Here is a 27,887-nt window from a genome sequence, read left to right as displayed (position 1 = left end):
GCTTCAAACAGCCCCATGGGAGTACTGAATGCTGTTTTGTGTTTGTCCTGCTCCGCCACCTCTACCTGCCAGTATCCAGATGTGAGATCAAGTGTTGAGAAATACTTTGCTTGACCCAGAGCCTCCAATTAGCGCTGTGTATGTCTTTCTTTGTGGGCCAGTTTTGATTTTGCACATTAAGTCCATCTCTTTCCCTCCCGGGATGCGTATTTTACGGCCAGTGTACACAGCAGGGCCCACCATGTCGTCTGCTCCTGTATATTCAGTGTCGCCAGTTTCCAGTAAAGCTGTGTACCACTCTGGATGGCTTTCCTTCACCCGCTGAAGATATTGCTCCCCATAGGTTGCTTGGTGGTGCCTCCTGGCGGCACGGACGACATTAGTTCCCACAAGCAGTGGGACGGAGGAGCGATACTCGGAGTCAGGGACAACAAAAGCCGGCACTCTCTGGAACTCTTTCCCCAGCACTTTCAACTTAATACGCAGGACACCAGAGTAAGGCACATCCTGACCTGCTGCACCTGCTATGGGTATTTTAGAGGGCCGTAGTTTCTGTCCATGGAGGTCAGGGTGGTTGCACCAGTATCCGTGAGTAATACTGGTTACCTGAGAGCCGGAATCGATAAGAGCCCTGCACTTTAATCCATTGACTTCCACCTCACCCTCATTCCTGGGACCCACAATAGGAATGTCCTCTACTCCATCATCAGTATCGCTCACCTGCAGTGGGGGGTCTTGCTGCTTGCCCATGGTTGCCCCAGTTACCACAGGCTCTAGGCGTTTAAATGCTGCGTTGAGTGGGACGTGGTGCTCTCTGCGGAGGTCGCAGGCTGGGGTCGGTGAGTCCAGGGCAGACTGGGATCTGGGAGCACCGCTCGACATACTCGGGCTATATGCCCTTGCTTCCCACACCGGTAGCAAACAACACTGGAGCCCTGAGTAACTGTTCTGGGAGATGGTTGGGGCCTTAGTGGGGGTGCAGGGGCTGGTGCAGGGGTAGGTGCAGCAATTCTCAACTCAAGGTGAGCCAACTTGGTCACCTGTTCTTCTTGGCTAAGAGCTAATTTCTTGACCATATCTTTAAGCTCTGTCCACTCTGAAGTGTGTTTTGACCTCTCTGACCTCATATTGGTATCACATTCTGATGTGACCTGCACCTGAGTGAGCGCTTTCTTTGTCTTGTGTTGTGACTGGAACTTCTGAGTCTCTTTTGCAAGGTTTCTAAGCTCTGCTTGCAGCTCCCGGAAACTCCAAAGCCTGGGCTTCATTGGTGCGATCCTTGCATACACCATCTCATCCATAAGCCCTCTTAGAAACTGTCGAGTGAGTTTACTATCACAATCAGGAAATTGCCTGCCCCCTCTCTGACTTTCCTCTACCGCTCTCAGTGTTGCCTCCAGAGCAATAGCATAAGAGCAGGCAGACTCTCCGGACCTCTGGCTGCGCTCATAGAAGTCGGCTAGTGGATCAAGTGAGCCTTGTGTGTCGCTGTATTCAGCCCTGAGCTCCTCATACGCCTTCTCTGGAGTCTGGTCGTGGGGGGGTAGGTTCAGGACTAGCTTCCTGGCCTCACCGCTCAGGTGTCGCACAACAGTCGAAAAGCGGAGGTGTGTGGGGAGCTCGATTGCCTCCAGAAGGTACTGCATATCACGAACCCAGTCTTCTACAAGTATTTTGCTGTCTGGATTGCCAGTGAAGATTTGGACATTTTTTACCTGATGAGTTTGCATGAACCCACCATATGCAGCTGGTGGAAGGGTTGTGTTTGCTGCGGCTCTGGCGGCAGCATTCATTGGGGGCTCATACGGACGTGGGTGCATGTGCGGGGTGGTGGATGGGTGTTGTGGGAGTGTGTTGTGGTACATGACAGCTCGAGGGTCTGAGGCAGGGGCTGTGTGGTTAGGGTCTACATGTTGCACTGCTAGTGGGGTGGTCACCTCTTGGGGGTAGAGGGCAGCAGGCTGTGACATATGCAGCTGGGGGATTGATCCATGCTGCAAACTTTGAAGGGTCTGGCCAGTAGAAGAGAGGTAGCTCATAATGTTCATCATTGGTGGCATTTGAAAGCTTGGCATGAGGGCCTGGGGCACAGGGGGATTATATGCAGGACCAGTGTAGACCTGGGGTTTAGGCTCGGCAGCAGGGCTTTGGTAAGGAGGGGTGTCTGGGTGAGTCATGGTCGGCCGCTGTACAGTTTGCATTTCCGTGGAGGTGGGGCACGAGAGGCTGTGAATGGGCAAAGGGTGTGTGTGCTGGTTCACACTGGCTTGGGCCGGGGGATTAGGTTCCACTAATATCTGTACAGCTGGAAGGGATGCACTGGGCAGGCTGTAGTGTGGCCTGCTGTTTCGGTGGATTGGTTTGGCAGCTGGGCTGCTGTCAAAACATAGTGAGGGTGCTTGCATTGGAGCTCTAGAGGCTGGCAAGGTGGGTGCATGAGCTGGAGTGGAGTAGTGAATAGGGTAAGGTGACAGTATTGGGGGTGGTGGAGTGAGTGGTGCACTTAGTCCTGGGTATGGGGGCTGCTGACTGCTGTGGTGGTCTTGAGGGAGGATCAGCTGTTGGGTGGTGGTGGGGCTAGTGAAGTAGTTGTTAAGCTTTGGCCTCACTGATTGCTGTTGATTTGCAGCACTGGTGGTTGTTACGCCCTTGCTTGAAAGGTGGGGTTGTGTCTGGGCTGGAGTGTCACAGTTGTGGCTGGCTGTGGGCATCGGGGGCAGTTGGGAACCCGGTGTGGCAGCAGAGGCACCTTCTTGCTTTGACTGATAATCTGCATAGTCACTGAACATTTTGATATATTTTTTTCTAAATCACTATGACTGGTTTAACTGTTGGTGTCAAAACAGATGACTATTAATGATTCACTGTGTTCACAGAATAAGTTTAGCTGTGTATGCAAAATCTCCCCCTTTTTTCCAGTAAATATATCAAAAAACAATAATCACCATCAACTCAAAACTCACATTAAACTTGAGTCAAAATCAGATGGTCAATACACAACCCTTAACCAAAACCAAAAAATTATGAATGATATATATCAGCATAATGTTAAACACAGTGTTCCTATAGCAGGATCTCACATAGCACACTTTTACACAACTCAAATAACAGTTAAGTTTATGGAAATATCATAAAAAGTCCTCAAATGGATATAGCAAGCTTTCAACAGTCTTTAAAGGATATTTGAAGAGGTGAGTATCTTGCCAATGCTGCAGCGGCGATGACAGTAGTTCAGTCCACCACACTGTCCAGTCACTGAAGGTCACGCAGTTCAATGCGGCAGCAAAGGCGAGGACGCGAGTCTCTGTATCTCCTTGGATCTCGAAGCACCACGATCCGGGTCACGGCACCATGATGTAACCCGCACTTTGCGTTCGGCCGTCGTCTCCCTACACGCCCTGGGACTCTGCGTTGTGTTTGTTGTAGTATGATGTTGGCGTGGAAAAGGAAGGAGGCGGAGGCTTGGGATCGTGGCTGAGACCTGGACACTTTATTGGCACTCGCTTACACTTCACCTCTCATCAATCAGCTGGCCGCTGGCCTCCTCATACTCACAGCTTCCGGCAGACAAACAAAAAACCATGTGATCAACGTAGCCTTTTGCCCGGGACAAGACTTAGGGGTACGGTGTTGCAAAAGGGACAAACATCGCCATTTGCGGCATTCCCAGGGGAACATACAGCGTAACAGTGCCACCCTGTGGCGGAAATACATTACTACCTTACATCTCCTTCAACGATGGCAGGAGTGCGATTGTCTGCTTCTTGCTGGGGAAAACTAAATCAAGAGCAAACCAAGGCAACAGTAAAAACCTATCTAATATCTCTGCCTGTTCTTTCCTCTTTGCCTAAATTAAAACCTAGTATTTTGGTATAGCTATTCTTGGTCTTATATGGACAGTTTTCTGCTATTTCTAGATCCTGTATATAAATTTTGGGATTTCTCTGTGTTTACTTTTGCCTCTGATGTTTCAACAGCCGAAGGAACTTAAATTTGAAAGGTAATAGAATAGAAGAGAACTGCAATGACTTCAACGTTGGACACAACAGGATTTTTACAAAGGTTGTACAACATCAGATCAAGAGAAATATAAAGGGAGAAAGTGATGTGCAGACACAATTTGTCTTGTGCGAAGTTTTAAACAGTTTACGGTTTTGTGTAAAGATTGGTAGTGCGCTGTAATGTGGTGGTACGGTGTTTAGTGCTCTGCGTTGCAGGCGCCGCAACCCAGGTTTGAATCCCGGGCATGGCAGTGGTTGTTGTGAATTTATGGTTCTATGAAGGACTTTCGCATTGGGAGTAATTTAAGTGAAAAATACTTACGTGCCCATGTATTTCCATGCACAACATGCTATCGTGCCATTATAACGGAAAGTTTGGTGTGACCTCAAGGCCCCATGCAGTAAAGCATAACAGTTGAAAGAGTATTTTTCCAGTCAAAAGCCATGTGTGTGTAATATGTGTGAGTTGAATTGAACAGACAGAGGTGCCATGTATGAGCTAGTGGCGCAATGGATAACGCGTCTGACAACGGATCAGAAGATTCTAGCTTCGACTCCTCGCTAGCTCGTTTTACGTGGGAAAAAGTCTCTTTAAGAGTGTCCAAGTTGCCACACAGTAAGTTGTAGTTGTGTTATGGTTCCAAGAAAAGTCTGGCAAAACGGTTATCACATAGAGTTTTACAAACATTGTGTCCTAACTGAATACGACGGCAGGGAGCGTCAGGAACTAATTAGTTTGACTGCTTTATTTTTTACAAAAATTTCCCAAATGGCCTCAAATGACGCAGCGCTGTAGTGGACGATGCAGTGGGTTGTTTTCAGCTGAAATGTTGTTGGATGCCCTGTTTTATTTACTTGATGTCCCTCGCGTTGAAAAGCGCTATGTCACGGACGAGAAACTTCTCCAGTCTGCTCTCGATCGCAAAGCTGATAGGGACACGGTTTCTTACATGACGGTTTCAGTGTGGACAGAGTGTCCGATGCGACACGATAGTCACACATTCGCGTCCAGTTAGGACACGATGTAAGGAGACTTCCACTCACTGCTGGTGAATATCTCTCGACTCAGTTCATCCGTTGCTTATGCTGTCATTAAGCTCTTTTCTGGTCCTCTATATGCATACCGTCCGGTAAAGAGCCAACAATAGGCCCACGTTTTCCGTTGCAGAGAGTCCTCGTTAGTATAGTGGCTAGTATCCCTGCCTGTCACGCAGGAGACCGGGGTTCAATTCCCCGACGGGGAGGGTACATCAATTTATGACTTGAGTCGTTACCATGTTGACTTCTCCCTATGTTTCCTTCAACGATGGCAGTAGTGCGACTGTCTGCTTCTTGCTGGGGAAAACTAAATCAACAGCAAACCAAGGCAACAGTAAAAACCTATCTAATATCTCTCCCTGTTCTTTCCTCTTTGCCTAAATTAAAACCTAGTATTTTGGTATAGCTATTTTTGGCCTTATATGGACAGTTTTCTGCTATTTCTAGATCCTCTATATAAATTTTGGGATTTCTCTGTGTTTCCTTTGGTCTCTGATGTTTCAACAGCCGAAGAAACTTAAATTTGAAAGGTAATAGAATAGAAGAGAACTGCAATGACTTCAACGTTGGACACAACGGGACTTTTACAAAGGTTGTGCAACATCAGATAAAGAGAAATATAAACGGAGAAAGTGATGTGCAAACACAATTTGTCTTGTGCGCAGTTTTAAACAGTTTACGGTTTTGTGTAAAGATTGGTAGTGTGCTGTACAGTGGTTGTGGTGGTGGTGGTACGGTGTTTAGTTCTCTGCGCTGCATGCGCAGCAAACCGGGTTTGAATCCCGGGCATGGTAGTGGTTGTTGTGAATTTATGGTTCTATGAAGGACTTTCGCATTGGGAGTAATTTAAGTGAAAAATAATTAAGTGCCCATGCATTTCCATGCACAACATGCTATCGTGCCATTATAACTGAAAGTTTGGTTAGACCTCAAGGCGCCGTGCAGTAAAGCATAACAGTTGAAAGACAACTTTTCCAGTCAAAAGCCATGTGTGTGTAATATGTGTGAGTTGAATTGAACAGACAGAGGTGCCTTCTATGGGCTAGTGGCGCAATGGATAACGCGTCTGACTACGCATCAGAAGATTCTAGCTTCGACTCCTCGCTAGCTCGTTTTACATGGGAAAAAGTCTCTTTAAGAGTGTCCAAGTTGCCACACAGTAATTTGTAGGTGTGTTATGGTTCCAAGAAAAGTCTTGCAAAACGGTTATCACATAGAGTTTCACAAACATTGTGTCCTAACTGAATGCGACTGCAGGGAGCGTCAGGAACTAATTAGTTTGACTGCTTTATTTTTTACAAAAATTTCCCAAATGGCCTCAAATGACGAAGCGCTGTAGTGGACGATGCAGTGGGTTGTTTTCAGCTGAAATGTTGTTGGGTGCCCTGTTTTATTTACTTGATGTCCCTCGCGTTGAAAAGCGCTATGTCACGGACGAGAAACTTCTCCAGTCTGCTCTCGATCGCAAAGCTGATAGGGACACGGTTTCTTACATGACGGTTTCAGTGTGGACAGAGTGTCCGATGCGACACGATAGTCACACATTCGCGTCCAGTTAGGACACGATGTAAGGAGACTTCCACTCACTGCTGGTGAATATCTCTCGACTCAGTTCATCCGTTGCTTATGCTGTCATTAAGCTCTTTTCTGGTCCTCTATATGCATACCGTCCGGTAAAGAGCCAACAATAGGCCCACGTTTTCCGTTGCAGAGAGTCCTCGTTAGTATAGTGGCTAGTATCCCTGCCTGTCACGCAGGAGACCGGGGTTCAATTCCCCGACGGGGAGGGTACATCAATTTATGACTTGAGTCGTTACCATGTTGACTTCTCCCTATGTTTCCTTCAACGATGGCAGTAGTGCGACTGTCTGCTTCTTGCTGGGGAAAACTAAATCAACAGCAAACCAAGGCAACAGTAAAAACCTATCTAATATCTCTGCCTGTTCTTTCCTCTTTGCCTAAATTAAAACCTAGTATTTTGGTATAGCTATTTTTGGCCTTATATGAACAGTTTTCTGCTATTTCTAGATCCTCTATATAAATTTTGGGATTTCTCTGTGTTTCCTTTGGTCTCTGATGTTTCAACAGCCGAAGAAACTTAAATTTGAAAGGTAATAGAATAGAAGAGAACTGCAATGACTTCAACGTTGGACACAACGGGACTTTTACAAAGGTTGTGCAACATCAGATCAAGAGAAATATAAACGGAGAAAGTGATGTGCAAACACAATTTGTCTTGTGCGCAGTTTTAAACAGCTTACGGTTTTGTGTAAAGATTGGTAGTGTGCTGTACAGTGGTTGTGGTGGTGGTGGTACGGTGTTTAGTTCTCTGCGCTGCATGCGCAGCAAACCGGGTTTGAATCCCGGGCATGGTAGTGGTTGTTGTGAATTTATGGTTCTATGAAGGACTTTCGCATTGGGAGTAATTTAAGTGAAAAATAATTAAGTGCCCATGCATTTCCATGCACAACATGCTATCGTGCCATTATAACTGAAAGTTTGGTTAGACCTCAAGGCGCCGTGCAGTAAAGCATAACAGTTGAAAGACAACTTTTCCAGTCAAAAGCCATGTGTGTGTAATATGTGTGAGTTGAATTGAACAGACAGAGGTGCCATCTATGGGCTAGTGGCGCAATGGATAACGCGTCTGACTACGCATCAGAAGATTCTAGCTTCGACTCCTCGCTAGCTCGTTTTACATGGGAAAAAGTCTCTTTAAGAGTGTCCAAGTTGCCACACAGTAATTTGTAGGTGTGTTATGGTTCCAAGAAAAGTCTTGCAAAACGGTTATCACATAGAGTTTCACAAACATTGTGTCCTAACTGAATGCGACGGCAGGGAGCGTCAGGAACTAATTAGTTTGACTGCTTTATTTTTTACAAAAATTTCCCAAATGGCCTCAAATGACGCAGCGCTGTAGTGGACGATGCAGTGGGTTGTTTTCAGCTGAAATGTTGTTGGATGCCCTGTTTTATTTACTTGATGTCCCTCGCGTTGAAAAGCGCTATGTCACGGACGAGAAACTTCTCCAGTCTGCTCTCGATCGCAAAGCTGATAGGGACACGGTTTCTTACATGACCGTTTCAGCGTGGACAGAGTGTCCGATGCGACATGATAGTCACACATTCGCGTCCAGTTAGGACACGATGTAAGGAGACTTCCACTCACTGCTGGTGAATATCTCCCGACTCAGGTCATCCGTTGCTTATGCTGTCATTAAGCTCTTTTCTGGTCCTCTATATGCATACCGTCCGGTAAAGAGCCAACAATAGGCCCACGTTTTCCATTGCAGAGAGTCCTCGTTAGTATAGTGGCTAGTATCCCTGCCTGTCACGCAGGAGACCGGGGTTCAATTCCCCGACGGGGAGGGTACATCAATTTATGACTTGAGTCGTTACCATGTTGACTTCTCCCTATGTTTCCTTCAACGATGGCAGTAGTGCGACTGTCTGCTTCTTGCTGGGGAAAACTAAATCAACAGCAAACCAAGGCAACAGTAAAAACCTATCTAATATCTCTCCCTGTTCTTTCCTCTTTGCCTAAATTAAAACCTAGTATTTTGGTATAGCTATTTTTGGCCTTATATGGACAGTTTTCTGCTATTTCTAGATCCTCTATATAAATTTTGGGATTTCTCTGTGTTTCCTTTGGTCTCTGATGTTTCAACAGCCGAAGAAACTTAAATTTGAAAGGTAATAGAATAGAAGAGAACTGCAATGACTTCAACGTTGGACACAACGGGACTTTTACAAAGGTTGTGCAACATCAGATCAAGAGAAATATAAACGGAGAAAGTGATGTGCAAACACAATTTGTCTTGTGCGCAGTTTTAAACAGTTTACGGTTTTGTGTAAAGATTGGTAGTGTGCTGTACAGTGGTTGTGGTGGTGGTGGTACGGTGTTTAGTTCTCTGCGCTGCATGCGCAGCAAACCGGGTTTGAATCCCGGGCATGGTAGTGGTTGTTGTGAGTTTTTGGTTCTATGAAGGACTTTCGCATTGGGAGTAATTTAAGTGAAAAATAATTAAGTGCCCATGCATTTCCATGCACAACATGCTATCGTGCCATTATAACTGAAAGTTTGGTTAGACCTCAAGGCGCCGTGCAGTAAAGCATAACAGTTGAAAGACAACTTTTCCAGTCAAAAGCCATGTGTGTGTAATATGTGTGAGTTGAATTGAACAGACAGAGGTGCCATCTATGGGCTAGTGGCGCAATGGATAACGCGTCTGACTACGCATCAGAAGATTCTAGCTTCGACTCCTCGCTAGCTCGTTTTACATGGGAAAAAGTCTCTTTAAGAGTGTCCAAGTTGCCACACAGTAATTTGTAGGTGTGTTATGGTTCCAAGAAAAGTCTTGCAAAACGGTTATCACATAGAGTTTCACAAACATTGTGTCCTAACTGAATGCGACGGCAGGGAGCGTCAGGAACTAATTAGTTTGACTGCTTTATTTTTTACAAAAATTTCCCAAATGGCCTCAAATGACGCAGCGCTGTAGTGGACGATGCAGTGGGTTGTTTTCAGCTGAAATGTTGTTGGATGCCCTGTTTTATTTACTTGATGTCCCTCGCGTTGAAAAGCGCTATGTCACGGACGAGAAACTTCTCCAGTCTGCTCTCGATCGCAAAGCTGATAGGGACACGGTTTCTTACATGACCGTTTCAGCGTGGACAGAGTGTCCGATGCGACATGATAGTCACACATTCGCGTCCAGTTAGGACACGATGTAAGGAGACTTCCACTCACTGCTGGTGAATATCTCCCGACTCAGTTCATCCGTTGCTTATGCTGTCATTAAGCTCTTTTCTGGTCCTCTATATGCATACCGTCCGGTAAAGAGCCAACAATAGGCCCACGTTTTCCATTGCAGAGAGTCCTCGTTAGTATAGTGGCTAGTATCCCTGCCTGTCACGCAGGAGACCGGGGTTCAATTCCCCGACGGGGAGGGTACATCAATTTATGACTTGAGTCGTTACCATGTTGACTTCTCCCTATGTTTCCTTCAACGATGGCAGTAGTGCGACTGTCTGCTTCTTGCTGGGGAAAACTAAATCAACAGCAAACCAAGGCAACAGTAAAAACCTATCTAATATCTCTCCCTGTTCTTTCCTCTTTGCCTAAATTAAAACCTAGTATTTTGGTATAGCTATTTTTGGCCTTATATGGACAGTTTTCTGCTATTTCTAGATCCTCTATATAAATTTTGGGATTTCTCTGTGTTTCCTTTGGTCTCTGATGTTTCAACAGCCGAAGAAACTTAAATTTGAAAGGTAATAGAATAGAAGAGAACTGCAATGACTTCAACGTTGGACACAACGGGACTTTTACAAAGGTTGTGCAACATCAGATAAAGAGAAATATAAACGGAGAAAGTGATGTGCAAACACAATTTGTCTTGTGCGCAGTTTTAAACAGTTTACGGTTTTGTGTAAAGATTGGTAGTGTGCTGTACAGTGGTTGTGGTGGTGGTGGTACGGTGTTTCGTTCTCTGCGCTGCATGCGCAGCAAACCGGGTTTGAATCCCGGGCATGGTAGTGGTTGTTGTGAATTTATGGTTCTATGAAGGACTTTCGCATTGGGAGTAATTTAAGTGAAAAATAATTAAGTGCCCATGCATTTCCATGCACAACATGCTATCGTGCCATTATAACTGAAAGTTTGGTTAGACCTCAAGGCGCCGTGCAGTAAAGCATAACAGTTGAAAGACAACTTTTCCAGTCAAAAGCCATGTGTGTGTAATATGTGTGAGTTGAATTGAACAGACAGAGGTGCCATCTATGGGCTAGTGGCGCAATGGATAACGCGTCTGACTACGCATCAGAAGATTCTAGCTTCGACTCCTCGCTAGCTCGTTTTACATGGGAAAAAGTCTCTTTAAGAGTGTCCAAGTTGCCACACAGTAATTTGTAGGTGTGTTATGGTTCCAAGAAAAGTCTTGCAAAACGGTTATCACATAGAGTTTCACAAACATTGTGTCCTAACTGAATGCGACGGCAGGGAGCGTCAGGAACTAATTAGTTTGACTGCTTTATCTTTTACAAAAATTTCCCAAATGGCCTCAAATGACGCAGCGCTGTAGTGCACGATGCAGTGGGTTGTTTTCAGCTGAAATGTTGTTGGATGCCCTGTTTTATTTACTTGATGTCCCTCGCGTTGAAAAGCGCTATGTCACGGACGAGAAACTTCTCCAGTCTGCTCTCGATCGCAAAGCTGATAGGGACACGGTTTCTTACATGACCGTTTCAGCGTGGACAGAGTGTCCGATGCGACATGATAGTCACACATTCGCGTCCAGTTAGGACACGATGTAAGGAGACTTCCACTCACTGCTGGTGAATATCTCCCGACTCAGTTCATCCGTTGCTTATGCTGTCATTAAGCTCTTTTCTGGTCCTCTATATGCATACCGTCCGGTAAAGAGCCAACAATAGGCCCACGTTTTCCATTGCAGAGAGTCCTCGTTAGTATAGTGGCTAGTATCCCTGCCTGTCACGCAGGAGACCGGGGTTCAATTCCCCGACGGGGAGGGTACATCAATTTATGACTTGAGTCGTTAGCATGTTGACTTCTTCTTATGTTTTATTCAACGATGGCAGGAGTGCGACTGCCTGCTTCTTGCTGGGGAAAACTAAATCAACAGCAAACCAAGGCAACAGTAAAAACCTATCTAATATCTCTGCCTGCTCTTTCCTCTTTGGCTGTTGAAACATCAGAGGCAAAAGTAAACACAGAGAAATCCAAAACTTTATATAGAGGATCTAGAAATAGGAGAAAACTGTCCATAAAAGGCCAAAAATAGCTATACCAAAATACTAGGTTTTAATTTAGGCAAAGGAACTTAAATTTGAAAGGTAATAGATCAGAAGAGAACTGCAATGTGTTAAGGTTTGTAGAACGAACCCAATAGCGACAACACAAGACAAAGTAAAGCACCAACCTGGCAGGACTCGTAGAGGAGAGCCGGCCGGGCCTGGACAGAAGGGGGAGGCGCTTCAGGCGGAACTTGAGAATAGCTTCTTAAAAATGGGAAAACGTAAACTGCCCCCTTAATCCGAAAAGGAAAAAAAGTAAACTGCTCCTTTAAAGTCCGAAAGGGAAAAAACACAAACTGCTCCTTTAAAGTCCGAAAGGGGAAAAAACACAAACTGCTCCTTTAAGGTAGAAGTCCAACCGAGTAATAAGATCCACAGTGAGAGGGGAGAAATTAGAATATCAAAAACTTGATCTCAACTAGAAAATCACGATGGGAAAATCCAATGGGGAAAACACAAAAAGAGTTCCTCTCCGAACAAGCTCTCAAGGAGAACTGACACAAGGGAATAATCAAACAAGCAAAAACACGGAGAATACTACAATCTGTACTCCACCGGGAGACACAGAAATGTCACAAAACTCGAGACGAAGAATTTACTCACGGGACTGTTCAGGACGAACTCGCGACGAGTTCTGGAAAGCAAACAAACTTATACTAGAGTGGTAAACGAGTAGGCAGGCTGCAGGTGTTTCAGACGCGCCCCTCCCCCGCTCTCATTGCTGGTTGCCAGGTTGGTCAACAGACCGAGCCCTAACAGTACCCCCCCCCCCTCTACGGGAGCCACCAGGCGACCTGCCAGGCTTGTCAGGGTGACGGCGATAGAACTCAGCGAGCAGACCAGGGTCCATGATGAGCTGGCGGGATACCCAGCTTCGTTCCTCCAACCCATAGCCCTCCCAGTCAACCAAATACTGGAACCCCCGTCCCCTGCGTCGGACGTCCATCAGCCGACGGACCTTCCACTGTGGATGCCCATCCACAATCTCAGGGGGAGGCGGAGCTGGGGCCGGAGGCATAAGGGGGCTCTCGGAGACAGGCTTTACTCGGGACACATGAAAAACCGGATGGATCTTCATGGAGGCCGGGAGCTTAAGACGCACAACTGCAGGACTGGGTACTTCCTGGATCTCGAAGGGTCCAACGAACCGGGGATTCAGCTTCTTGGCAGAGGACTGAAGGGGGAGATCCTTGGTGGACAGCCAGACTCTCTGTCCGGGTTGGTAAGCTGGTGCTGTGGATCGGCGACGGTTAGCTCCTCGTCTGGCACGTTCCGTAGCACGGAGCAGCGCAGCCCTGGTGATCTCCCAGACACGACGACAGCGGTCCAGATGAGTCTGCACGGAGGGAACCTCCACTTCGGACTCCTGTGCAGAGAAGACGGGCGGCTGGTAACCCAGGGATGCCTCAAAGGGCGAGAGGCCGGTGGTGGAGCTGACCAGGGAGTTGACCGCATACTCGACCCAGGGGAGAAACTGACTCCAGGAGGTTGGCTTCTTGGCAGCGACGCAACGGAGAGCAGATTCCACACTCTGGTTCATCCTCTCAGTCTGTCCGTTAGTCTGCGGATGATATCCCGACGAAAGGCTGACCGAGGCGCCCAACCCCTTGCAGAAAGCACGCCACACACGGGAAACAAACTGGGGCCCTCTGTCTGACACAATGTCCTTGGGAAGTCCATGCAAACGGAAGACGTGGCTCATCAGGAGGTCAGCGGTTTCTGAAGCAGAAGGAAGCTTAGGCAAAGCCACCAGGTGAACACCCTTGCTGAAGCGATCCACCACCGTCAGGATCACTGTGTTGCCCTGAGACGGAGGAAGTCCAGAGACAAAATCCAACGCCACATGGGACCAGGGCCGACTGGGAATAGGAAGGGGCTGCAGCAGACCAGCCGGTGCCTGGTGAGAGGCCTTGCTGCGGGCACAGATGGTGCAGGCCATGACGAACTCCTTGACGTCCCTCCTCATAGTGGGCCACCAGAACCGTCGAGCTATGAAAGTGAAAGTGCGGTGGACTCCAGGGTGGCAAGCGAGCTGACTGGTGTGGCCCCATTTGAGGACCCGAGACCTCACTGAGTCCGGAACAAACAGTCGGCGAGGCGGCACGTTGCTCGGGGCTGGACTGGAGCGCAAGGCGCGCTTGACCACCGTTTCAAGGCCCCAGGTCACCACGCCAACGACCTTGGTCTCAGGGAGGACGGGACTTGGTTCCACCGTTACAGGTTCCTTAAGGTGTTGACGAGACAGAGCATCTGCCTTGGTGTTGCGGGAGCCAGGACGATAAGTCAGTGTGAAGTCGAACCGACTGAGGAAGCTGGCCCACCGTGCCTGCCGACCATTGAGACGTTTGGTTGCCCGGATGAACGTCAGGTTCTTATGATCAGTCCAGATGGTAAATGGATGCTCTGCCCCCTCCAGCCAATGGCGCCATTCCTCAAGTGCAGCCACTACAGCGAGAAGCTCCCGATTACCAACATCGTAGTTCTCCTCGGCGGGAAGGAACCGGCGGGAGAAGAACGCGCAAGGATGAACCTTCTGGTCGGCCTCTGATCGTTGGGAGAGCACAGCCCCCAATCCGGTGTCCGAAGCGTCCACCTCAACTATGAACTGCCGCTTGGGATCGGGATGGAGTAGGACGGGGGCACTGGTGAACCTCTCCTTGAGCGACAGAAATGCAGAGCGAGCAGCTGGGGACCAGACGAACGGCTGAGAGGGGGAGGTTAGACGGGTGAGGGGTTCTGCTACAGAGCTGTAGTTTCGGACGAACCTCCTGTAAAAGTTCGCGAACCCGAGGAAGCTCTGCAGTTCCTTACGTGACTTAGGATCCGGCCATTCCACCACCGCTTTGATCTTGCGAGGATCAGCTCGAGTCTTGCCTCCCTCCACGATAAAACCTAAGTAGTCCACTGACTCAGAATGGAACAGGCATTTCTCAGCCTTGACGAACAGCCGGTTACGAAGGAGGCGTTCGAGAACCTGCCGCACGTGCTGGACATGCTCCTCGAGGGACCTGGAGAAGATGAGGATGTCATCAAGGTAGACGACAACGAATTGGTCGAGCATGTCGCGAAGGATGTCATTCATGAGTGCCTGGAACACCGCCGGGGCGTTGGTGAGGCCGAACGGCATTACCAGGTACTCATAATGACCACGGGGAGTCTTAAAGGCTGTCTTCCACTCGTCCCCTTTCCGGATCCGAACGAGATGGTAGGCGTTCCGGAGATCCAGCTTAGTGAAGACAGTCGCCTGGGTCAGGGGTTCGAGGGTGGAGCTCATCAGAGGCAGGGGGTATTTATTCTTGATGGTGATGTCGTTGAGTTGGCGATAATCAATGCAGGGTCGGAGACCACCATCCTTCTTCTTAACGAAAAAGAAACCAGCTGCCACCTGGGAGGATGAGGGTCGGATGAGCCCTGCCGCCAACGATTCTGAAATGTAATCGTCCATAGCAGCCTTCTCGGGGATGGAAAGGCTGTAAAGACGACTGCTAGGGAGAGAGGCCCCAGGACGGAGGTTGATAGCACAATCATATGGCCGATGCGGAGGGAGAGACTGAGCCCGCGTCTTGCTGAAGACCTCCCCGAGATCATGATACTCGGGAGGAACAGAGGAAAGATCGGGAGGAGGGGCAATCGGAACAGTCTGGACTGCTGGACCAGGTGCGGCCTGAAGACACCGGGCGTGACAGGAGGAGCTCCACTCCAAAATGTTACCAGACGACCAAGCAATGTGTGGCTCATGCTGAGCCAACCAGGGACGCCCCAAGATCACAGGAACTAAGGGAGACTGGATGACGAAGAACTGAAGGCTCTCCACATGGTTTCCAGCAATAGTGAGAGACACGGGACAGGACTGTCGGGTAACACTGGCCAGGCGGCGCTCATCCAGAGCAAAGGCCTCTATTGGCCTCTCCAATTCCTCACATGGAATGTTAGCTTGAGCAGCAAACGTAGAGTCCAAGAAACACCCATCAGCTCCCGAATCGATGAGTGCGCCTACAGTGAGCCGCTGGTCTGCCCAAGCCAGGGTAACGCTCACAAGATGGTTAGCCGGAGCAGGATGGCGGGAACAGGAAAGACGGCTCACTAGGATCTCCCGGGGTCCCAGTGAGCCTAATCTTTTGGCCGCGTAGGACACTCGCTGATCCGGTGTCCCTTAAGACCGCAGTAAAGACAGAGACCTGCCTTGAACCGGGCCTCACGTTCAGCGGGAGTCAGTCGTGTACGCCCAAGCTGCATAGGTTCCTCCTCTGTCACTGTCTGGGAGGAGGAGAGGCTTGCCACAGGGGAAGTGGAGTGCGACGAAGAAGAGCCCCCTTCGGAAGCTCTGGATGGCTGAGAGGTAGAAACGGTTCCCCGTAGACCTCGCTCGCGCCTTCTCTCGCGGAGACGTCCATCGATGCGGATGGCAAGGCTGATAAGGTCGTCGAGAGAGGTAGGATCCTCCCGGGTGGCTAGCTGATCCTTGACGGCATCGCTGAGGCCCCTACGGAAGGTTACCCGAAGTGACTGGTCGTTCCAGCCACTCTCAGCCGCAGCCAGCCTGAACTCGACTGAGTAGTCAGTGACACTGCCACTGCCCTGCTGGATCCTGCTCAATCGGACACCCGGATCCTGACCGTACACTGGATGATGGAATACCTTCCGAAGCTCAGCCACAAAGTCATCGTAGGAAGAGCAGAAACTGGCCCCCATGGACCAGGAAGCAGTGGCCCACTGAGCAGCGCGGCCAGTCAGCAGGTTAGTCACGTAAGCAACTTTTGCAGCATCTGTGGTGAACCCCCTGGAATGGTGGGCGAAGACAAGCTCACACTGCATGATGAACGTGGCACAGGTCTCAAAGTTGCCATCAAAAGGCCTGGGATTGGAGATACTGGGCTCCCGGAAATCCGAAACATAAACGGTAGGATTGTCTAAGGCAACGGCTGCGGGCACTGCTGGAGGAGGGGCGGCCGGAACTGGTGGGACAGCTGGCTGGATGGTGATAGCCGCTGTGAGAGTTTGCAACTGCTTAAGAACCTCCTCTTGTTGGCTCGCGAGCGCCGCTTGCTGGGCCGAAAGAGAATCCACCGAAGCCTGGAGGGGTTGCACCTGAGCCCGGAGGCCCTGCATGGCAACAGCGGCCTCTTGTAGTTGCTGGCCGTGGGAGGCTGTAAGCTGAATCTGCTTATAGAGAGCAGCCTGGACAGGATTGGCATCTGGGTTGTCTGGGTTCATAGTGAAGGCGAGTTCGTACTGTTAAGGTTTGTAGAACGAACCCAATAGCGACAACACAAGACAAAGTAAAGCACCAACCTGGCAGGACTCGTAGAGGAGAGCCGGCCGGGCCTGGACAGAAGGGGGAGGCGCTTCAGGCGGAACTTGAGAATAGCTTCTTAAAAATGGGAAAACGTAAACTGCCCCCTTAATCCGAAAAGGAAAAAAAGTAAACTGCTCCTTTAAAGTCCGAAAGGGAAAAAACGTAAACTGCTCCTTTAAAGTCCGAAAGGGAAAAAACACAAACTGCTCCTTTAAAGTCCGAAAGGGGAAAAAACACAAACTGCTCCTTTAAGGTAGAAGTCCAACCGAGTAATAAGATCCACAGTGAGAGGGGAGAAATTAGAATATCAAAAACTTGATCTCAACTAGAAAATCACGATGGGAAAATCCAATGGGGAAAACACAAAAAGAGTTCCTCTCCGAACAAGCTCTCAAGGAGAACTGACACAAGGGAATAATCAAACAAGCAAAAACACGGAGAATACTACAATCTGTACTCCACCGGGAGACACAGAAATGTCACAAAACTCGAGACGAAGAATTTACTCACGGGACTGTTCAGGACGAACTCGCGACGAGTTCTGGAAAGCAAACAAACTTATACTAGAGTGGTAAACGAGTAGGCAGGCTGCAGGTGTTTCAGACGCGCCCCTCCCCCGCTCTCATTGCTGGTTGCCAGGTTGGTCAACAGACCGAGCCCTAACACAATGACTTCAACGTTGGACACAACAGGAATTTTACAAAGGTTGTACAACATCAGATCAAGAGAAATATAAACGGAGAAAGTGATGTGCAGACACAATTTGTCTTGTGCACAGTTTTAAACAGTTTACGGTTTTGTGTAAAGATTGGTAGTGTGCTGTACAGTGGTTGTGGTGGTGGTGGTACGGTGTTTAGTTCTCTGCGCTGCATGCGCAGCAAACCGGGTTTGAATCCCGGGCATGGTAGTGGTTGTTGTGAATATATGGTTCTATGAAGGACTTTCGCATTGGGAGTAATTTAAGTGAAAAATAATTAAGTGCCCATGCATTTCCATGCACAACATGCTATCGTGCCATTATAACTGAAAGTTTGGTTAGACCTCAAGGCGCCGTGCAGTAAAGCATAACAGTTGAAAGAGTATTTTTCCAGTCAAAAGCCATCTGTGTGCAATATGTGTGAGTTGAATTGAACAGACAGAGGTGCCATCTATGGGCTAGTGGCGCAATGGATAACGCGTCTGACTACGGATCAGAAGATTCTAGCTTCGACTCCTGGCTAGCTCGTTTTACATGGGAAAAAGTCTCTTTAAGAGTGTCAAAGGTACCACACAGTAATTTGCAGGTGTGTTATGGGTCCAAGAGAAGTCTGGCAAAACGGTTATCACATAGAGTTTCACAAACATTGTGTCCTAACTGAATGCGACGGCAGGGAGCGTCAGGAACTAATTAGTTTGACTGCTTTATTTTTTACAAAAATTTCCCAAATGGCCTCAAATGACGCAGCGCTGTAGTGGACGATGCAGTGGGTTGTTTTCAGCTGAAATGTTGTTGGATGCCCTGTTTTATTTACTTGATGTCCCCCGCGTTGAAAAGCGCTATGTCACGGACGAGAAACTTCTCCAGTCTGCTCTCGATCGCAAAGCTGATAGGGACACGGTGTCTTACATGACGGTTTCAGTGTGGACAGAGTGTCCGATGCGACACGATAGTCACACATTCGCTTCCAGTTAGGACACGATGTAAGGAGACTTCCACTCACTGCTGGTGAATATCTCTCGACTCAGTTCATCCGTTGCTTATGCTGTCATTAAGCTCTTTTCTGGTCCTCTATATGCATACCGTCCGGTAAAGAGCCAACAATAGGCCCACGTTTTCCGTTGCAGAGAGTCCTCGTTAGTATAGTGGCTAGTATCCCTGCCTGTCACGCAGGAGACCGGGGTTCAATTCCCCGACGGGCAGGGTACATCAATTTATGACTTGAGTCGTTACCATGTTGACTTCTCCCTATGTTTCCTTCAACGATGGCAGTAGTGCGACTGTCTGCTTCTTGCTGGGGAAAACTAAATCAACAGCAAACCAAGGCAACAGTAAAAACCTATCTAATATCTCTCCCTGTTCTTTCCTCTTTGCCTAAATTAAAACCTAGTATTTTGGTATAGCTATTTTTGGCCTTATATGGACAGTTTTCTGCTATTTCTAGATCCTCTATATACATTTTGGGATTTCTCTGTGTTTCCTTTGGTCTCTGATGTTTCAACAGCCGAAGAAACTTAAATTTGAAAGGTAATAGAATAGAAGAGAACTGCAATGACTTCAACGTTGGACACAACGGGACTTTTACAAATGTAGCCGGGTGGTAAATCTGTTAAATATGTTAAATGATTTTCCACTTAAATTTAGTATAGTTTAACTGTTAATATATGTAATTGTTACACTGTCAAGCCATGTAAAATGTCATTTGATGTATTTAAATTTTGAGGCAGATTGTGAGTGTATTTTTATAGTTTTGGTTGTCATTGCATGTTTTGACCAGTAAGTGGCAGTGGCGGACTTTTATTGTAACTCCGTGCAAGTTATCCAAGTGCATCTTGGGTATTCTTTCTTTTTTTCTTGTGTGGAGCGCCTGAAGATTGCGGTGTGACGAGGCTCTGACTCCGTAGTAAACGCTACTGGAGTTGATGTTCGGTGATTTTGGGCGAGCCGTCGACCGCTGTTCGCCATTGCAGGCATGACAAGGTAACTGACAGAGTGAGAAGTTGCGCGATCTTCAGGAAGTTCCACATGTCTTTGTTAAACCCTGTTTAACGTACATAGTCCACTGCCGTATTTTGCACCGTATTTTGTATTTATTATTTCCCTTTTTAAAATCTTTTCTGTTAAACTTGCCACATCTGTGAACATTTATGAGCTGTTTGCTCGAAAGACACAGGAATGTATGCACTCAGTAAAACGATCTGCATTCGAAGGTTCAAACAATAAAATTAAAGCTACAAGAACCCCGGAAGTAATTGTGTCCTGTGTGGTATCTAATTCCACGGGCTACATAATTTTGGTACCAGGAGTGGGGTGTAGCTAAAACATTTTTTTTTAAAATTGGCAACAGAGTGGCTTATTTTTACTTAAAGAAAAATACAGCAGTGGTGAAGATTGCTGGTGACGTCCGTTGGTGTTGAGTCTGAAGCCATCCTGCTGTGGAGGTGGTGACCAGCGAGAGACGACGTGAGGGCATCTAAGAGGTTCTGGTGCTTCCTGTTTCACACGACTCAGCCGTACCAGCGCAGAGGACTCCAGCGCTAACTTCAGCTACAAAGACCAAGATCCAGCAAGGCTCCAAGTTAAAGACTGTCTTTGTAGTATCCTTGAACCAGGTTTTGAACTAAATATCCTCATTTATACTGGACTGAGTAAAGATTAATATATCATTATGTCTAGTGATTCTGGTGATGAAGGGAGTTCACGTAATGATAATGGCCACACCTCAGGTGGCATAATGGGTATAGGTGAAGGTGCTACAAAAGAAATGCAGACCACCATGCAAGAGCTTGCCAGACTGCGAGATGAGCTCACCAGGTTAAATGGTGAAGCAAGGGCTCAGAGAGCAAGTGATAACAGTGCACCCACACGTTCATACATCTACTTTCCAAGAGAACGCCAGATCCAAGCATTTAGTGGGGAGTGTGGTACAGACAGGAGATCTGTCGAAGAGTTTATTGAAGAGGTTGAAAGGGTTTTAAGATACAGAGAGCAAACAACAGAAGAACAATGTGACTATATACTATCTCTATTGCATGGCCCTGCATTGGAAGAGGTGCGACTATGCATGAGGGGTCAGTCAGTGGGGCCCAGTGATTTATACTCTTACCTGAGCAATGCATTTGGGGAAAAGCGCAGTTCCACACAGCTTTTGCAGACCTTTTACAACCGTAACCAAACTGATGGAGAAGACCTCCGTGACTACTCCCATGCACTATCCCAGATTTTGAGCTCTGTAGTGAAACAGTCCACAGATGTAATACCTAATGAGAAAACTGTGCTCAGAGACCGGTTTATTGAGGGTTTAAGAGAAGCAGCACTCAGGCGTGAACTCAGGAAAATGGTTAGGGACAAACCAGAGAGCAGTCTTCTAGATGTGAGGAACGAGGCCCTCCTGTGGGAGATGGAGGACAGCAGGTCTCATCGTCCCAGGGTCATAAAGAGCAACCAAGTTACATCAGAGGTTCCGGAGACCCAGTGCTCTATTATTAAAACAAACAATGACCAAGGTATTGCATTAAATGATGTTCGGAGAGCAGTAGCCCATCAAGAAAAACAGCTAGCAGAGTTAGGCAAAACACTCGCTGATCTAGCCTTTGCTGTAGGTGAACTGAGTAAGCGCAGCACTCAACAGACATTCCTAGAGCCCAAGCCACGACCTAGACCCCAGCCAAAGTTCACACCAGATGGTCCGCCTATCTGTTTCAAGTGTAGAGGCATAGGTCACATTGCAAGAAAATGCTCACAGGCCAGAGGGGGTCAAGGGGACGCAACACCTAGTTCTTATGTAGTGCAGGAAAACTCGCACCCTCAGTTGTCATGAGCCACACAACTCGAGGGGAGGAAGCTGGCTCACCAAAAGAGACTCCAGACAGAAGCAGGATCTTAGAGCGTGCAGTCGGAGAATGTAAAACTGTTGAGGTGAAACTACGAGGTGTTACAGTGTCCTGCTTACTTGACACTGGTAGCCAGGTCAGTACAATTTCTGAGAGTTTTTTCAGGGAACACCTGTCAGTGAAAGGTGAAGACATTCACCCGGCATTTGAGTGGTTAAAGATCACTGCAGCTAATGGATTAGACATACCCTATATGGGCTATGTGGAGCTTGATGTAGAAGCCATGGGTCTGACTATCCCAGAGCGAGGTTTTCTGATAGTTAAAGATTCTGAACACTCTTCCTCTGTTCCAGGTCTAATAGGGATGAACATTGTCAAAAAATGCAGAGAGCTAGTACACACTGAGTTTGGCACCACACTGCAGGAGAGGTTTGACTCAAACTGGAGAGAGGCTTTTAATCATCTTCATGCAGTACATGCAACAGACAGACTCTCTTTCGCTAGGGTAGCTGGTAAGGATGTAGTCCATATACCTGCTTCATCTGCTGCTACAGTTATGGCTAGGGGACTCAGGACCGTGAGTGAGGATGGTTCTTTTTTGTTGCTGGAGTCTGTGGGTGTCCCCGTTCCTGGAGGTTTGGTTGTTGTGCCTACTTTGGTTTCATCGGGCAATCACATTTTTCCAGTCCGAGTCATGAACATGTCTGATGAAGATATCTGGCTAGGGCCACGGACTAGGCTAGGGGTTTTGACTCAGGTAGACTGTGTGAAAAGTGATGAGCTTTGTGAGGTACAGTTCCAGAGAATCTCAGCAGATACTGAACAAGTGAGTATCAGTGAACACCCCGAAACACCGACAGATGTGCAGGAAATTCTCGGCAAGCTCAATTTTTGTGGTAGCCCAGAACAGCAAGCACAGCTGACTTTGTTACTGGAGAAGTACTCTTTTGTGTTTGCAACAGAAGATGAAGATCTAGGCCACACTGACAAAGTACAACATGAGATCCATCTGACAGATGACATACCTGTAACACAGCCATACAGACGAATCCCACCCACACAGTACAGTGAAGTCAGGGAACATATTGGCAAGCTGCTTAAAAAAGGGGTCATTCAAGAAAGCTCTAGTGCTTATGCTTCGCCCATAGTACTAGTGAGAAAGGCAGATGGTAGTCTGAGGCTATGTGTCGATTACAGGAAACTCAACTCAAAGACAAGACGTGATGCATTCCCGCTCCCGAGAATTGATGAGAGTTTTGATGCGCTGAGAGGGGCAAAGTTCTTTTCGACCATAGATCTGGCGAGCGGATACCACCAGGTAGCTATGCATGAGAGAGATCGGACTAAGACTGCATTTACTACACCGTTTGGTCTGTATGAGTACGTGAGAATGCCTTTTGGTGTTTGTAACGGTCCAGCTACATTTCAGAGACTTATGCAAGTTACTATGAATGATCTCATTTTTCAGATACTCCTGGTCTACCTAGATGACATCTTGGTTTTTTCAGAGACATTTGAGCAGCATTTGGAGAGACTTGAGACTGTGTTTAAGAGACTGGCAGAGACGGGCCTTAAGGTGAAGTTGCAGAAGTGTGCTTTTCTACAACAGTCAGTAAAGTTTTTGGGTCATCAGGTGTCAGCAGAAGGTATAGGAACTGACCCCTCCAAGGTCTCTGCTGTTAAGAACTGGAAGGTCCCAACCACTGCCAAAGAGCTGCAGTCGTTCTTGGGTTTCTGTAGTTACTACAGGAGATTCATTCGAGGCTTCTCACAGATTGCCGGGCCACTGCATGACCTAGTCAACAAATGTTCAGGTGTGAAAAAAACAGGGAAAGTAGGTCACCAGTTTTGTAATATGTGGACACCAGAGTGTGACTCTTCCTTTGAGCAGTTAAAGGAAAAACTTACCTCTGCTCCCATTTTGGGTTTTGCCGATTTCACACAACCATTTGTAGTTGAGACAGATGCTAGTCAGCATGGATTAGGCGCTGTATTGTGTCAGCAGCAAGGTGACACCAGACGTGTCCTAGCATATGCTAGCCGCAGACTACGCCAGGCTGAGAAGAATGACCGAAATTATAGTAGCATGAAGTTGGAGTTGCTTGCCTTAAAATGGGCAGTTGCTGAAAAATTCAGGGGTTACTTGCTTGGTTCAAAGTTTGTTGTCCTGACTGATAACAATCCCCTCTGCCACCTCAAGACAGCCAAGTTAGGTGCTATAGAGCAGAGGTGGGTAGCGCAACTGTCTGTTTTTGATTTCGAGGTTAAGTACCGTCCTGGTTGCAGTAATGCCGCCGCAGATGCTCTCTCTAGGCAGGAGTTTGCAGGGGAGCCTGAAACAGACCCTGACTCGGATTTTGACGACTGTATCACTGTGTGTAACCTGATTGAGCGAGGAACAGTTCTGGATCCTGGTCTTGTCTCTAGAGGTCTGGAGTGTTACAAAGTGAGACCGATCCGTGCTGGGGAGTCGAGGTCTGGTGAGACAGGTACTAAACAGGGCAACACCCCCACACTGCCAGGTTATACCAGAGAGGAGCTGGTAGGTTTTCAGGCCGGTGACCCCACCCTAAAAGAGTTTAGGGCATTTTGGGATCGGGGGAGGAGGCCATGTCCCAGAGAGAGAGCAGCCCTGTCTAGTCAAGTGAAAAGATTGTTGAAACAATGGAGATGCATACAACAACGAGAAGGGTTGTTGTACAGGGTTATCACAGACCCACGTCATGGAGAAGTGTGGCAGTTACTCGTGCCTAGTTGTTTGAGGGACCAAGTTCTAGAAAATGTACATAACAACATGGGACATCAGGGCATAGAGCGCACTGTAAACTTGCTAAGAGGGAGGTGTTTTTGGGTAGGGCTATGCGAGGATGTGGAAAACTGGGTTAAAAACTGCGAGCGGTGCATTTTGACCAAGATGCCTCAGCCAAAAATCCATGCTCCAGTTCAGGCATTCCTGGCCTCCCGACCTCTAGAAGTGGTGGCTGTTGATTTTACAGTGTTGGAGGCAGCTTCAGATGGCCGTGAAAATGTCCTTGTTGTGACCGATGTGTTTACAAAGTTCACACAAGCGTATGCTACCAAAGACCAGAAGGCTGACACTACAGCTAAAGTTTTGCTCAGGGAGTGGTTCATGAAATATGGGGTCCCAGAGAGACTGCACTCAGACCAAGGTCGAAATTTCGAGAGTGAAATTATAGCAGAGCTGTGCAAACTCTATGGGGTTAAAAAGACACGGACAACTCCCTACAGGCCACAGGGAAACGGTCAGTGTGAAAGATACAATCGCACACTCCATGACTTGTTAAGGACACTCCCACCAGAGAAAAAAAAGCGTTGGCCAGAGCATCTGTCTGAAGTAGTATATGCCTATAATGTCACTCCTCATTCCACCACAGGGTACTCGCCTTATTATTTGCTTTTCGGGGTACAGCCACATCTCCCAGTAGATGCTTTATTAGGGCGTGAGTGTGTGTCAGACAGGAAACAGGATTGGTTGTCTGTTCATCAGGAGAGACTCCGACAGGCACATGAGAGAGCCAGAGAGTACTCAGAGCAGAAGGCAGCTGAGAGGATCTCACTGCAAAATGAGAAGGTGTATTGTCCTCCTGTGGACATTGGTCAGTTGGTTTTCCTACGTCACAGACCCCCAGGTAGACATAAGATTCAGGACACATGGACCTCAACAGTCTACAAGGTAGTTGACATCCAGGGTACCACACACACTGTTGAACCTTTTGAGGGAGGTCCCATTAAAAGAGTTCATAGGTCAGAGTTGCGACCTTGTGCGAAACCAGTTCCCAAACCAAGAACTAGAACTAGGTTACAGACCACTACACAGCCTGTAGCTGAGGATGAGCCTGAGTCACCTGAGGCTGATTTTGTTATTGTTGAGGAAGTCATCCCTCGCCGGCTTGTGCAAGTACCTAACCTGCCTCTTGCAGCAGAAAGTGTTAGTTTACCTGTGACAGCACCCACAGATGAGAGTGACGGTGAAGGACCTGAGGAAGGTTATTCAGATATGAGAAATTGTGGCACAGAAACAGAATGTGTTAATGATGTGCATCCAAACGTTAGCGACAGTGACTTGCCCATTATTGAAAACAGGGACAGGCCCGCACTAACAGAGGATGCTGGTGGAGCAGGACGTAGAACCTATGCACCTAAACCTGCCATTAGGAAAAGCAAGCGGGAAATGGCTGGATCTCATTCAAACCCATTTCATCTGCCAAAGTCAGCCTGTAATGCAGTCTCAGTCAGCACAGACATGGTCTCTAAGGTTTTGACAAGCCTGGGTGCTGCTCTCTTTGAAAAGGCCTTGCAGGGAGTATTTGAGTCAGTTCATGTTTCGTAGTCACCGAGGACGTTGACTATATTTGCAGGGGAGTATGTAGCCGGGTGGTAAATCTGTTAAATATGTTAAATGATTTTCCACTTAAATTTAGTATAGTTTAACTGTTAATATATGTAATTGTTACACTGTCAAGCCATGTAAAATGTCATTTGATGTATTTAAATTGTGAGGCAGATTGTGAGTGTATTTTTATAGTTTTGGTTGTCATTGCATGTTTTGACCAGTAAGTGGCAGTGGCGGACTTTTATTGTAACTCCGTGCAAGTTATCCAAGTGCATCTTGGGTATTCTTTCTTTTTTTCTTGTGTGGAGCGCCTGAAGATTGCGGTGTGACGAGGCTCTGACTCCGTAGTAAACGCTACTGGAGTTGATGTTCGGTGATTTTGGGCGAGCCGTCGACCGCTGTTCGCCGTTGCAGGCATGACAAGGTAACTGACAGAGTGAGAAGTTGCGCGATCTTCAGGAAGTTCCACATGTCTTTGTTAAACCCTGTTTAACGTACATAGTCCACTGCCGTATTTTGCACCGTATTTTGTATTTATTATTTCCCTTTTTAAAATCTTTTCTGTTAAACTTGCCACATCTGTGAACATTTATGAGCTGTTTGCTCGAAAGACACAGGAATGTATGCACTCAGTAAAACGATCTGCATTCGAAGATTCAAACAATAAAATTAAAGCTACAAGAACCCCGGAAGTAATTGTGTCCTGTGTGGTATCTAATTCCACGGGCTACACAAAGGTTGTGCAACATCAGATCAAGAGAAATATAAACGGAGAAAGTGATGTGCCAACACAATTTGTCTTGTGCGCAGTTTTAAACAGTTTACGGTTTTGTGTAAAGATTGGTAGTGTGCTGTACTGTGGTGATGGTGGTGGTACGGTGTTTAGTTCTCTGCGCTGCAGGCACAGCAAACCGGGTTTGAATCCCGGGCATGGTAGTGGTTGTTGTGAATTTATGGTTCTATGAAGGACTTTCGCATTGGGAGTAATTTAAGTGAAAAATAATTAAGTGCCCATGCATTTCCATGCACAACATGCTATCGTGCCATTATAACTGAAAGTTTTGTTAGACCTCAAGGCGCCGTGCAGTAAAGCATAACAGTTGAAAGAGTATTTTTCCAGTCAAAAGCCATGTGTGTGTAATATGTGAGTTGAATTGAACAGACAGAGGTGCCATCTATGGGCTAGTGGCGCAATGGATAACGCGTCTGACTACGGATCAGAAGATTCTAGCTTCGACTCCTGGCTAGCTCGTTTTACATGGGAAAAAGTCTCTTTAAGAGTGTCAAAGGTACCACACAGTAATTTGTAGGTGTGTTATGGGTCCAAGAGAAGTCTGGCAAAACGGTTATCACATAGAGTTTCACAAACATTGTGTCCTAACTGAATGCGACGGCAGGGAGCGTCAGGAACTAATTAGTTTGACTGCTTTATTTTTTACAAAAATTTCCCAAATGGCCTCAAATGACGCAGCGCTGTAGTGCACGATGCAGTGGGTTGTTTTCAGCTGAAATGTTGTTGGATGCCCTGTTTTATTTACTTGATGTCCCTCGCGTTGAAAAGCGCTATGTCACGGACGAGAAACTTCTCCAGTCTGCTCTCGATCGCAAAGCTGATAGGGACACGGTTTCTTACATGACGGTTTCAGTGTGGACAGAGTGTCCGATGCGACACGATAGTCACACATTCGCATCCAGTTAGGACACGATGTAAGGAGACCTCCACTCACTGCTGGTGAATATCTCGACTCAGTTCATCCGTTGCTTATGCTGTCATTAAGCTCTTTTCTGGTCCTCTATATGCATACCGTCCGGTAAAGAGCCAACAATAGGCCCACGTTTTCCGTTGCAGAGAG

At 47.4% G+C, this 27,887-nt stretch overlaps 5 non-coding genes across 5 annotated transcripts; all 5 read left to right on the top strand.

The window, feature by feature from the left end:
- Window positions 1-5,173: 5,173 nt before the first annotated feature.
- Window positions 5,174-5,245, top strand: trnad-guc (transfer RNA aspartic acid (anticodon GUC)). The gene has a single exon. It is a non-coding gene; the product is annotated as a tRNA-Asp (tRNA).
- A 1,509-nt stretch (window positions 5,246-6,754) lies between these two features.
- Window positions 6,755-6,826, top strand: trnad-guc (transfer RNA aspartic acid (anticodon GUC)). The gene has a single exon. It is a non-coding gene; the product is annotated as a tRNA-Asp (tRNA).
- Window positions 6,827-8,335: 1,509 nt separating this feature from the next.
- On the top strand, window positions 8,336-8,407 carry trnad-guc (transfer RNA aspartic acid (anticodon GUC)). The gene has a single exon. It is a non-coding gene; the product is annotated as a tRNA-Asp (tRNA).
- Window positions 8,408-9,916: 1,509 nt separating this feature from the next.
- Window positions 9,917-9,988, top strand: trnad-guc (transfer RNA aspartic acid (anticodon GUC)). Its single transcript has one exon. It is a non-coding gene; the product is annotated as a tRNA-Asp (tRNA).
- Window positions 9,989-11,497: 1,509 nt separating this feature from the next.
- On the top strand, window positions 11,498-11,569 carry trnad-guc (transfer RNA aspartic acid (anticodon GUC)). Its single transcript has one exon. It is a non-coding gene; the product is annotated as a tRNA-Asp (tRNA).
- Window positions 11,570-27,887: the final 16,318 nt, after the last annotated feature.

The sequence above is a fragment of the Lampris incognitus genome, chromosome 3 (genome assembly GCF_029633865.1).
Source record: "Lampris incognitus isolate fLamInc1 chromosome 3, fLamInc1.hap2, whole genome shotgun sequence".
Classification (NCBI taxonomy): Eukaryota; Metazoa; Chordata; class Actinopteri; order Lampriformes; family Lampridae; genus Lampris; species Lampris incognitus.
Note: the sequence above shows the minus strand (reverse complement) of the source record. Positions and strands in the feature narration are given on the sequence as shown.